Source organism: Rousettus aegyptiacus, unplaced genomic scaffold, assembly GCF_014176215.1.
Source record: "Rousettus aegyptiacus isolate mRouAeg1 unplaced genomic scaffold, mRouAeg1.p scaffold_m13_p_3, whole genome shotgun sequence".
Taxonomy (NCBI): Eukaryota; Metazoa; Chordata; class Mammalia; order Chiroptera; family Pteropodidae; genus Rousettus; species Rousettus aegyptiacus.
In genome coordinates, this window is record NW_023416306.1 from 139,862,800 (window position 1) to 139,873,312 (window position 10,513).

General features: G+C 41.4%; 1 pseudogene; it reads right to left on the minus strand.

The window, feature by feature from the left end:
• Positions 1-9,341: 9,341 nt before the first annotated feature.
• Positions 9,342-9,450, minus strand: LOC118600598 (annotated as a pseudogene).
• Between the last annotated feature and the right edge of the window lie 1,063 nt (positions 9,451-10,513).

Consider the following 10,513-nt stretch of genomic DNA (forward strand, 5'->3'; position numbering starts at 1 on the left):
CCTCAGATGTTGGGCTCCCTGTGGCTGTAGGCAATGACAAACTGCCCCCTGCTGGGTTTGACTGACAGGCCATATTTCTCCTTGGCCCTTCTGCTGACTCCACAAGCCATTGGAGCCCCGTCTCAAGTTTCATAATGTCACCAGGACCCCCATTGATGTTACAGCCTACTTCTGCCTAAGAATTTTTCCTGTCAGTGACATTGAGTGTGCTCCTGGCTTTCCCCTGGTTGGCCATTCCTTGGGGCTAACATGTATTTTGGCTTATTTTCCATGTTGAGAGGGTTTAGGATTGCCTAGATGTGACCCTACGCATTTATAAAGCCCCAATCTGCTGACATGATTAAGTGATAATTCTTTAAATGTGCAAAATGTTTTTCAACCACGAAGCTCAGACGGGCCTTGACGACATATGGGAAAACCACTGCCGGCTGCGTGGCGTCTTTGAGGGCCTTGCTGGTTTCTTGCTCCCCATGTCGCTGATGCCTTGTCTAGTTTGTACTTGTAGCATGACAAGTCAGAAAGATCACAGCAACAAAGGAAAAGATTTTAGCTCCTTTGTAGATGAAAGAAAAATTTATCCTACCCCTCCCCACTTAAACAGGCCTAATGACTTAGAAACAAAAACCTATAAAACCTATAAAGCTTTCCTGTCATGATGAGGCTTGATTCACCTGTTTATTCAGGCTTTTCCTGAAGCTGGGGTGATAGACATGGTGGGTGTGATGGAAGGGCCTCATAGGTGATGTCTGGGCTACTGTGTTTTAGGACAATGCCTGTTAGCTCAGAGCTGTGCAGAGGGAGGAACGTTTTCATTTGAAGGCTTTGTGCAACCTTATGAGAAAAGGAACCCAGAGAAATCTTCCAACTTCCAAGCTACGCCGGGGGCACAGGTCTGAAGATTGCACTCTGTTTCCTCCATTTCCTTCTGCCCACCCTTCCCCCATCAGCTTTGCCCCCATTTGCTATTAAGTAAAACCAAAGCAGAAATTCCTCCCAACCTTCTCCCTCCACCTGGGCACCTTCCAGAAAGCACATGAGGGCCAGCTTCCAGAATTCCAGGGCCACGTGCTTTACAGGGCTTTCCACCTTGTGACCCGCAGTGGAAAGAATTTGGGGCCTTGCGCCCATAGGCTGATGGCAGAAAGGTTAAGTGGTATTGAAAACAGGGTGGGGATCCCATCAATAAACAGGAGGAAGTAAGATTTGTGACCGTTTTTGCAGCATGATGAAATGGAGAGATCCGTACTGGAAATTATGCATACGCACGGGACTTTTTTCTGTGAAATGCGATCTGAGTCCTTGAGGGCCTTAGGCTTGGCACAGACAGAGGCAAGATTGGTGGGGAGGCACCGAGCACCTGCAGAGCCCCTCCCTGCACTGCCGCAGGCCCTCCACTGGGCCATTATGCAGGCAGACTTAATCTAACCACCCCACTACCCTGTGAAGTAGGGATTATTATCATCTTTTCTAGATGGGGAAACAGTTTCAGAGAAGTTAAGTTTATTTATTTTGCTCCCTGCTGTTCTTTGAAGGATTTGAGGCAGTTAACAAAAGTGCTTACAATTCAAAAGGAAACCAATAAAAACTTGATGCAGAGATATAGAGTGAAGGCAAAGCATGGAAGGAATAATAAGCTGCCTGGAAATACACACCACATGGTGAAGTTGCTAGAGATGGCCATAAATTTGGCTCAGGGTTTCCTAGAAGCCAGGACAGAAGGAGTAACAATATATAGTTTGAAAAGTTAAATGGGGTATGTAGCAAGTGGAGGAATCAGGATTTGAACCCAGTTTTGTCTGTTGCCAAAGCTTGCTCACTCATTCGTTCATTTATTTATAGGATGGGACTTCTGCTATGGTCTTGAATGGTGACTAAGTCTGAAAAAAGAAGCTAAGCGCTGAGTCCTAAAGATCTGGGCAAGACACTCCATGTAGGCTAATCAGGACGCAGCAGGATGGGGCCTGCCACCATCCAGCCTGCCCACTTGCGTCTCCTAGGCCGTATGGGAAGAGGACGTGGAGGTGAGGGCAGTGGGTGATCTTCCTAGCCCTCAGGCAGCATGGGCAATGAGAGGCTGGTATCCTACCACGGGGAAGGGGCTGCTTTCCCTTCCGCTATGCCGTGTGCAACGCCCGAGCACCCATGATCAGGGAAATTAGCTGCTGGAGCTTTGCCGAGCTGCAGAACCCACAGGCTCACCTTGTGTTGTCACCCAAATTCAGCATGATGAAAGAGTCCTTGAAAAGGCCATCTGAGGTCTCCTGAAGGTGAAGAGATGTGGACGTAAAGCCCGTTGCTCCTATTGGCCTGGAGAGTTCTGAAGACAGAGTCCCGCTGGAGTTGCTGGTGCTGGTAAGACTGTGGGGTTGTGGGGCAGTATCCCTGGGAAGAGGAGGGAATGACTCCCACCCTAGCGTGTTCTGCACGGCCCTTGGAAGATGGGAAGGGACCCCTAAAGCTTGTCTTCATATTTGTTCATTCTTAGAGAAATTACTTGAGCAAGTAAAAATGAAAGCCAAAAAAAAAAAAAAAAAACCCCAAAAAACAAACTAAAAAACAAACCCCAACAACAACAACAAAAACACTTTAACTTGGAGACTTAGCAAGTTGCTGAAATCTATTAAGATCTAGTTTTCCTTGCTTCCCTTCTCTGAGTTTGTTTTGTCTTGAGGAATCCCCAAGATGTCCTGGTCCTGTGGATTGTAGCCCTATAGACCTATTGATTAGACTCTAAGAGAATTGTAAAAACACAATTGTAAGCCCACTCAGGGTGCTTCCGACTCAGTGGCCTTGAGTACTGGAGCTAGGAAGCTGAAGTTTTAAAAGCTCCCCAGGTGATTCTGATTCATAGCCAGATGTAGGACTTCTCCCTCTGGCTATACTTGAAAACTGATTTTTGTAGTCTTTTGTATGGCTCGGAACAGGGAGCCAACTACCCCTTCTTCAAATATTAACTCCTCTGGTTCTACAAAATGTGTGAAGTTCCCATGAGGTTCTCACCTTTGCCTGAAAGGCAAAGTTCTTTCAAAGGTGGGAGCTGGAAGCCCTGATTAACTGCCAGCACTCCAGGTCAGACTGAAGGAATGGGACTGGCAAAGATTCCTTTTGATGAGCAAGAGGATGAGGATGGTTCCAAGGCCAGGAATCCTGCTTGGCAGACCAGAACGTGACTCTGAGAACTGAGGGAACAGACAGCCAGCGAGAAGGAAGAAAGGAAAATGGGAAAGGAAGACAGTCATCCCTCGCCTGATAAATGTGTATATTGTTAATATATTTTCTAACTTTTTAACTTTGATATAATATCAGACTTACAAAAGAAGTTGCAAAAATAGTACAAAGATTTATTATACCCTTCACTCAGCTTCTTCAAATACTAACCTCTTAGAAACCATAGTCCAAAGATCAAACCCAGCTGAGTAACGTTGACATGATACTAGTAATTAGTCTACAGATTAATTCTGTAGAATTAAATTCCAATTTAATTTCAAAATAAATCTTTCAAATTTTCTCACTAATGTCCTTTTTCTGGTTCCAGATTCAATCCAGGATCCCATAGTACATTTAGTTATCATATCCTTTAGCTTCCTTAAACCCAGAACACTTTCTCATCCGTCTTTATTTATCTTTTTAAGGCTGACGCTTTTGAAGCATGCTAGCTAGTTATCTGGTAGAATGTCCGGCTGTTTGCATTTGTCTGATGTCTCCTCTTGATTAAAGTCAGGTTATTCATCTGGGCATGAATATCACAAGAGATGATGTCCTTCTCTTTCAAGGAGGTGGCACAAGATTAGAAGTTTGTTTTTTTAATTTTTTCCCCCCCAACAAAGCACCTTAGAGGAAAATAGACCCATTTAAACTATTATAAAGTGATTTTAGTAATAACAGAGAAGAGGTGAGGCTCCATCCTGAACTTGGGTTCTAACAAGACCTTGCTCTGTTGTCCTGCGCCACCCCTTAACCTCCGGACTCAGCATCGACTTTCTTTGTCAAGCTTGGTACTTTGGAAAATATTTGTACAATCTCTCATGAAAACAGATCCAAAAACCAATAAAAATGTGACTACTGCCTCTGATTAAGCACAGTTTTCTTTGGGAAGAAAATTGGACATCGTTAAAAGATGATTGAAGAAACCAAGACACTAACACTTCTGTACATGTGATATTTGACAGTAAAAAAAAAATGAAACAAAGTACAGAAAACGTAGTTGTTCGTACAATATTAGCTCATGTTCCAAGGGGGTAGGAAAGAAGTACTTCAAAAGATTGTAGGGAGGGAGGGAGCCAATTGGGATCGTGAGAAAGAGAAGGAGAGCCTCCACAGTTTTTTTGCCTGCCCTGCACAGTAAGAGGTCATTTAATTTTAGGATGACCTTTGTTGGAATGACAACATCCAGAATGTGCTTGTGTTACATAGCTATGTCATTAGCCTTGCTTTTGGAGTAAATTAAGAGTTTTAACAGAGGAAAAGTACAGAGGATATCAAAGATAAACTTCAATTTATACTTGTTTGTCCATTTGGTGCTGTTTACTTAGGTGAAGAAAGTAACCAGAGAATAGGAGTCCTTTATTCTTAGCCTTTAATGCCAATGACCTTATTTTTGGAGAAAATTGTGTTTGCTCAATTTAAAAGAGTAAAACAAAAGAGACACGGACAACATATACAGAAACAAAAAGTAAAAAATTCCAAGATCAAACACTTATAGCAATTTGGCATCTTTTACGATCTCTTTTTATCTACATACCCACATAGAGGTATGTCATCTTGTAAAACGAAATACTGAACGTACTGGTTTCTATTCTATTCCTGTTTTAGTCTTTATCTTGTTCTGCTTAAAATTAATAAATTCTTACTGAAAAAATTCCAAACGATTCAGAATATGCGATGCAGAATGTGGAAGTCCCCCTGCATTCCCAGTGATCATCATTTTAAGTCATAGCTTAGTATATATTCCATCTGAATTTCTCCATACTGTCTAGGAACTTTTTTTTTTTTTTTTTTTTTTTTTTACCTCATGTATCTTTGACCTAATAACTTTCTAGCTGATGTTGGTGGGGTCAGTTGACCTTTTTTGGTGTTCAAAGTTTCTTTTCTTTGAATGTGGTGGTAAAAAATGTTCATTGATCACCTGCCTTGTGAGAATTTCATTTTTAATTTTGTTTACTATTTTGGGGCATCCGTCACTGACTATGCCATCCCTCTTCAGAATTCTCCTGCTTTGACTTCATGACACTGCCCTCCAACCTGCCAACTGGGCAGCTTTAAACAACAGAAACTTATTCTCTACGAGTTATGGAGGCTAGAAATCTGAAATTAAGGCGTGGCCAGGCCCAGGCTCTCCTGGAAGGCTCCAGGGAAGAAATCTCTCCTTGCTCATTCTTATTGTGGTTGCCAGAGTCCTTGATGTTTCTTGGTTTATAGACACATCACTCCAATCTCTAGCTCTGTCTTCACATAACCCTCTCCTCTCCGTGTGCCTGTGTCCCGATTTCTTTCTTCTTGTAAGGACACCAGTCATGGGATCAGGGTCCACCTTAATCCAGAACGACCTCACCTTAACTTGACACATTCCATCCGCAAAAGACTCTGGTTCCAAATAAAGTCACACTCTGGGGTTTTACATGAACATAAATTTTGGGGGGACACTGTTCCACCCAGTATACTGTTCTGGATCCATATTACCACTTTTAGACCTTTCCTTGTGGATGTATCACTGGTGTCTCCAACTCAACACATTAAAAAAAAGGTCGTTATCTTTCTGGTACTCTCAGCAAGTAGTGGGAGGGAACACTGGAACTTCTGTTTATATACGCTTATCGATGTTAACTATGTGAACTGACACCAGCGCCCCGATTGGGTCTCATGTGGTTCTGGATAGACCGAGAAGGAGTTTCTGCATGCTAAGGGTGCGGCAGTGAAATTCTTCTTCAGGCCACAATGTAGATGAGCCCAGGGATGAGGCTTTACTACCTAGTTTTAACTAAATAAACCCTCGTAAAATGGACAGGGGGCTCAGACATTGCTGCGAGATCTGCAGGGGAGGCCAGCGGTGCAGCATAAAGAAGCAGCGAGGTCTGGTGGGAGCCCTTTGTCGACCACTTTATGAGGAAACGGCAATGAGAATCTAAGGGGCCTTGGCAAGAAGTCAGCTCAACAAACTGGAAGTTGTCAAGAAGACTCTTTGAATGTAAATTTTACGTATGTTTTTCGTTAGGTAAATGTACATGGTGTTTTGAGGAAGTTCTCCTCCAGTGTGAAGCCATCACGATCAGCAAGATATTTAAATATTATAATCTCATCCTTTTTAGTTTATGTTTTCCTGTTACCTTTCATGAAAAAACTATATATATAGTATGACATCTTAATATAGTATATATGTAAATAAATGTATTTATAATAATACATTTAAATAAATGTATATGTAAAAATGTGATATTTGTGTAAATAAACTTGTATACCTGTATGAGGGTGTGTGCACAGAGTTTTTTTAAATGTGTGTGACCGAAGGCTTGGAGAACGATGGTCTTGAGTCAGGTTCGTGTTTCTTAGCACTGCTTGCAAGCCCTTTAGTTACAGCCCCAACTTTTTTTTTTTTTTTTAAGATTTTATTTTCTTAGAGTACCTTTAGGTTTATAGCAAAATTGAGTTTAAACTATGCACAAACAGCCTCCCCTATTACCCACTGCCCGACCAGAGGGGTACGTTTGTTCAAATGATGCACCTACATTGACACATCATAACTACCCTAAGTTCATAGTTTATCTGAAGGTTCACTCTTGGTCTTGCACATCCTATGGGTTTGGACAAATGTATAATGATATGTATCCACCATTACAGTATTGCACAGAGTAATTTCACTGCCCTAAAGAGCCTCTGTGCTCCATTTATTCATCCCTCTCTCCTTGCAACCCCTGGCAACCACTTATCCTTTGGCTGTTTCCATAGATGTGCTTTTTCCAGAATGTCATGTAGTCGGATCATATAGTATGTAGCCTTTGACCTTTTTATTATCCTTGTCTTCACTATATCCGTCTATGCCAGGAGGGCCTATGCCCCATGTGTCCTTACACACACTCAGTTCTTTGGCTCCAGCCAAAAGAACTCTGTCAGAGCTCCTTCTCATGATCCACTGTCTTCCTTTTGCAGCCTTCTCTTCTCTGCAAGGTAGGGTCAATCCCATCTCCTGTTTGAGTCCATCTTTATTCTCAGGCACTCTATCATTCCCCTTTGCTCTCGCTCTGCTGGCAGTGCAGTAGTTTTGTTACATGAGCATCACCACAAACATGTGGGTAGTACGTCGAGCTAGGGCGTCACCATGGCCATGGCGTCACTACAACAATGTCAAGACTAGCTTCCTGTCAGCTTTGGTGTCAGTAGGTGATAGGAATTTTAATCTTATGGGCCCACCATCCCAAATGCGGGTCCTCATTAACTGCAACTTCGTGATGCCACACATAATCGTACTACTGAAGTGAGTAGTATGTAACAAACAACTACTGGTTGTTGGTTGCGTTCCTGCTTCAGTTGTCCCGAGGGCTGCTTAGGATGTTTCTCGTTTATATTGGGCTGCGTATAAAAACCAGACAAAAAGGTATTTTCGACCAGATAGTATAATCAAGTAAGTATGAGGACATGCATGTGTATCATGATGTAAAAATAATTAAAAAGATAATGTACAGTTTTGGCTAAGTGGTGGAACAAAGTACACTGTCAACTCTTATTGGCAGGAGTTTGAATTAACATACTTTTCTGAAATGAAATTTTGAAAAATGCATCCAAAACTCATAAAATGTGCATATCTTTAACTATTAAATTCCTAGCAATTTATTCTAAAGACAGCATTATAGTTTTGGATAGAGATTTAGTATAAGGATGTTCATTGAAGCATTGTTTATAATAGTGATGGAAATTTAGAAGTGACCTTTGTGTTCAGTAGTAGAACATTAGTAAAATAAATGATTGTTTTCCCCTATAATGGAATACTTAGTTGCCTGTACAAATTGCATTGTAGAAAAAACTTTTAAGAAACAACACATTGGTAAGTGAATTAAGCAGGCTATAAATAGTATTTTCAGTTTGATTGCAATTTGTAATTTAAAAAATATGTGTAACTTTGACTTTCCAGCTAAGTCTAACCTCAAGAGGCTACACTTGCCTTTAATACTCAAATCCTGTGGCTCTCGCCTACATCCAGCTTGATTACAAGAGGTTCATTCTTCCAGAAGCTTTCCCTCTGTTGCTCATCACCTTAGCCTGGCACTTCACTCCTTTGCAGGTCGCCTCTTGCCCTCTTGAAGCCAGCTCCTTCAGGCTCTTTCCTTACAAAGGTTTGCAGAAACATGGACAATTGGTTCCTTAGTTCCCCGAATACAGGTAAGACTGAGCCGTGATGCTTAATGAAACTTTCCTGAGTGCTTGGGTGTAATACATGGGAATGGCAAAGCCAAAAAAGAAAAACTTAAAATTGTATACTAGATATGTTTTCGCCCAGAAAACTTATGCTTGGGTCATTCTCACTCCTGTGTCCCTTATTAGTTGTTTCTCTCCTTTCCTTCCAGCTGGTCACTATTCTGCAGAGACTAGCTTACTACTCCCCATTTTAGAGAATCTTGAAGCTTATCTCCCCTCCTAGGAGCCCTTGCCAATCCCTCTGGAGAGAGGAAAACCGATTTCCTAAAAGGAACATAATTTGTAGAAATTAATTCCACCTACATTGAGGGTAATAACATTTACATTATTATGTTGAGTGATTTGACTTCATGTCTGAAACCTCCCCATTTCAGAATGGCATCTTATGATTGCATGAGCAAAGAGCCATTAGAGAAATTCCCCCCTCTACTTCCCCTACTTTCCAGAACAAAGGGCAGTTTGACTCAAAAGAAACATCAGCTAAAAGTGGAATGCAAGAATTTCTTAAAGTAATAACAGGAAATATTGTACCTCTGTCCTATGGCTTTGCTTTTTACAGAGTATTTTTTTTTTTAAATTTAGTTTTAACTAGAACACTTATTCTACATATATGTGGGTGTAGAAAAACCTTTGAAGAGCCTTACCCTAAAATATAAACAATAACGATCTCCAGGTAAAGAGTATATTTGTTATCTATTGTGTAAGAAAATATCCTAAAACTTAAGAACTTAAAGCAACATATATTGTTCATCTCTCCATTTCTGTGGGTTAGAAATTTAGCTCAGGGTTCTCTTGGTCAGGGTCTCTCACAAGACTATAGTCAAGGGGGTGGCTGGGCTTTAGTCATCTCAAGGCTCAACAGGAGAGTAGAGGAGCAGAAAGAGAAAAGAAGAGAGAATGAGAGAAATCATAGTTTTGGTTTTGTTTTTTTTTATTGCCTACAGCACCTGGTCTTCCTAGGTGGTCTCCCACCCAAATACTAACCAGGCCCGATCCTGCTTAGTTTCCAAGATTGGACACATTCAGGGTGGCATGGCTGTAGACAAAAATCATAGTGTTTTGAGTCAGGGAAGTCAGGGATCCCCTGCCCAGGTTTGATGATTCTCAAAGATGGCTAACAAGACTCAGCATATAGTCATATTCTATATAGTCATGGCATACAGACTATCATTTATGACAGTGAATGGATACAAAGCAAAATCAGCTAAGGGAAAAGGTGCGTAATGTGAAGTCTGGAGGAAACCAGGCACAAGTTTCCAAGAGTCCTCTTCAGGGAGTCTTGCCAGATGCACTGAACCCCTCCAGCAGTGAGCGGTGACAGCATGTGTGAACTGTTTTCTACCAGGGACCCTCATTAAAGACTCAATGCCTAGGGTTTTTACTGGGGGCTGGTTATGTAGGTATCCTCTTCATAGCATGTATCAAAATTCCAGATTCCCAGAAGAAAGGCCAATGTTCAACATAGGCATATTGCTTGCACAAACAGTTTAGGCCCTACTTACCAGGGAATTGTGGGAACCTTTCCTCCCCAAAACCAAGTTTCCAGATGGGGCAGGCTTGCAAGCAGACCTTGTTAAGGATAAGAGTCTCAGCCTACTATGTTAACTTGTTTTTGCACACCAAATCTCGGAAGTTATATCCATTAGTTTTTCTGCATTCTGTCCATTAGAAGTGAGTCACTGGGTCCAGTCCACACATAAAGGGAGGACATTTCGCAAAGATGTGAATACCAGGCAGAAAGATTATTGGGGGCATCTTAGATACCACCCACTGCGGGGGCGACTTGCTTTTACTCATCCGGATTTTCCATTTTCTCTCTAATGACATATAGTACTTTTATAATAAGAAAAAGTGATTGAAAAACCATGATTAGTTATATATACTCCAGTATACATTGCTGGTGGTAAAAGAAGTATATTTTTCGGTGGAAGAAAACAGATTTCTTTAGGCCCCATCCATACTCATAAGTGTAAATTCTTATGGCCTACCTAATAGTTTGTTGGTGTTCGAGATGGTGAAGTTACCTGGAAGGAAAATTTGGAAAGTTTCTAGTTACATTTATAAAAATATATGCAGGCTTTAAAAAAATAGTATTTTAGAAACAGCA